Source organism: Triticum aestivum, chromosome 6D (assembly GCF_018294505.1).
Source record: "Triticum aestivum cultivar Chinese Spring chromosome 6D, IWGSC CS RefSeq v2.1, whole genome shotgun sequence".
Classification (NCBI taxonomy): Eukaryota; Viridiplantae; Streptophyta; class Magnoliopsida; order Poales; family Poaceae; genus Triticum; species Triticum aestivum.
Genome location: NC_057811.1, coordinates 492,326,041 through 492,329,315, shown reverse-complemented (window position 1 = coordinate 492,329,315; position 3,275 = coordinate 492,326,041).

Sequence of the window (3,275 nt, the reverse complement as noted above, 5' to 3'; positions counted from 1 at the left end):
CACACCAGAGTAGGAACCATCACCGATGAAGAAAGTCATAAATCAGAGGGATCAAACCTGTAAACACTCAAACGAGGATGAACGAAGACCGGACCCAAATAGATCCACTCAAGACTAGCACTGACCGAATCCCGCGAGATCCGATGGAGACAAACCTCCATACACCCTCCGACGATGCTAGACGCACCATCCGGGCAGGGATAGAATGTGGGAGAAATTATTCCTACTAAGGGACATCGCCGTCACCACACAGCCTCAACCAAGACGCTGAATCTAACAAGAAAGAGAACGGGGTCCCTCCCGCCGGCGGGGGTGCTAGATCCTCCGCACCTGCATGCCCTAGAGGCCCTATTTTCTGGACTCTTTTTAAAGATCCAGTTGGTGATGATGGTTTTTCTATATCCGTCATTTCTTACCATCTGATCTACATCTAATCCATGCGAGGTAAGCTGGCATATTTTTGCAAAATGACCACCACTCTGATCTACATGTGCAGAAAATCTCTTAGTCTCTCCAGACAATGCCCATCTCTCCCCATCTGATCCAATCCAAACATATATGGGGCATAAATTTTGGGAAAACCCAACATAATTTTAGTGATATATTTACCAAAAATGAAGGGAAGCATTGGTGCAGCGGTAAAGCCGTTGTCTGTGACCGTGACGTCACTGGTTCGAGTGCTGGAAACAGTCTCTTGCAGAAATGTAAGAAAAGGCTGTGTACATAAGATCAAAAATGGTTGCACTCTTCCTCAAACCATGTGCAAGTGGGAACTATGTGCATCAGGCCGCCCTTTTTTTCATATACCAAAAAGTAGAGTGATCCTGTATTAGTCTATTTTGTATGGGTTGCAATGCACGGGCACTTTGCTAGCCTGTAGAAAAAATGTCACTTCAAATATTTTGGAGATCTGTGTTGCCCTGACGGCAATCGCCGCCCGCCGGTGACACGAATCACTGTCGGAATAGAGCAGCGGGCCGCCCCACGGCTGCCCGAAGGAGCCCGAGCAGCTCCACCACGCAAAGCCCGTGACGCCAGCACGAGCCTAGCCACCTTAGCAACCCCCACACGGAGTCGGCCGAACCGGAGCACTCCATTGATGGCCACCGGTCAGCAAGGACCATGGTTTTCACTTTCGGATTTCGAGTAATTAAGGAAGACATTGACGTATGAGCCACTTGTGTGGTGTGCTAGTGCGTATGCCCCAATGTCAGCCAATGATGACGGAGGGGGCGACAAACTTTTGCAGAAAACCCCTCCTTTGCGCAAAAAGCCCTCCCTTTAGCGCATATGTGGCTGGGGAAAATATAGGAACTAAAAAATGGTACCATCACGCGCAGATTAGCTCACACACTAACCAGTCGACCACGAAATAACTTTTGTTTCGTTAACAGACAAAAGGCTCTTTAACACGATGTTCAACATCAGCCAAACCAAGGAATAAACAGAATTTAAACATATTCACCAGCCGTCCAGCACCGACAGTATAATCTCAGCAATAAAAACGCTTAAATATCCACGTGTTACAAGTATTGTACTTACAAACAAAATAAATTACTTTAAAAAACTCATGTATAATTTAAAAATATTCATCTATTTAAAAAAAATATGAAGTATAAAAAATTGTATAATTTAAATAACAAAATATATTAAAAATTAAATTCATTAGTATTATTTTAATTATAAAAGCATTTCAATAATTACACGCACATTTATATCTCCCAATGTTTATATAATTTAAAATATTCATATTTTAAATTTAAACAGTGGAACATACAAACAACTAACTTACTTTGGAAAAATTTCATGTATTATTTTACAAATATTTCATGTAATTAAAATGGTATTTATGAATTAAAAAATGTATGTAAAATTTAAATACTACAAATATTTCCAAAACTATAATTCAAAAATATTATTTTATTGATAAAGGCATTTCGGTAATTTAATTACACGCACATTTGTATAGCTCAAGCTTCAAATTTAAATGTTTTTCATTTATTAACCATCGTCTGTATGTGTAATGTTTTTTACACACAAAACTTTGAACACAAATTTATTGCTTACATTTTATAAATATCTTAAATCTTTTTGTTAGCTACAATGTACTAAAACATTACATAATAAATATGTTTATATTTTTTATTTACTAATCATCGCATGTATGGATAACATTATTACCACATAAATAAATTACTTTTTTAAATCATGTATTATTTTAGAAATATTCATCTATTTAAAATATTTTCTATGAAATATTAAAAATTGTATAATTTAAAGAATAAAAATATTTTAAAAACTAAAATTCAGTAGTATTATTTTAATTATAAAAGCATTTCAATAATTACACGCACATTTGTATAGCCCGATGTTTATATAATTGAAAATATTCTTATTTTAAATTTAAACAGTCGAACATACAAACAAATAACTCTTTTGAAATTGTTCATGTATTATTTTGCAAATATTTCATGTAATTGAAATGATATTTATGAATTGAAAAATATATGTATAATTTAAATAGAAAAAATATTTTCAAATGTTCAATTCAAAAATATTATTTAATTTATAAAATCATTTTGGTAATTTAATTACACTCACATTTGTATAGCTCAAGCTTTAAATTTGAATGTTTTTCATTGACTAACCATCGTCTGTATGTGTAATATTTTTTAAAACAAAACTTGAACACAAATTTATTACTTACATTTTACATAAATCTTAAATCTTTTTTTACCTACAATTTACTAAAAATTTACATAATAAATAGGTTTATATTTTTTACTTACTAATCATCGCATGTATGGATAACATTATTACCACATAAATAATTGAACTTTATTACTTACGTTTTAAAACAAATTAAAAATAGTGTGTGCACCATGGGCTGCAGTATCTGGAGCCCATTTAAGCTCCACATGCGTCTTCGTTAAATACATACATATAGATGATTTGTTATCCACCTAAAAAAATTGATTTCTTAAAGGCCCTTCGCCCTTTGGAAGGCTGTGGGCGAGGAGGGCCATTGTTGTTGCAGTGGCTAGGCTTATTTGTCTGGTCATAGTAGGTCGAGGGACAGAGATCACATCCATCTCTATCTAGCAAGGATTTGATCAATAACTGGGTTTGTAGGTCGCTAGCTTTGAGCTGCACTATCATCACGCCCCACACGCATTATCTTTAGCTTTATCCTACTCCTACCCCATCCATCAGTCATTTCTTGCTAGTGGAGCCGGCGGGTGACTGACGGGCGGTGTGGGGCGAAGTGGCAGAGC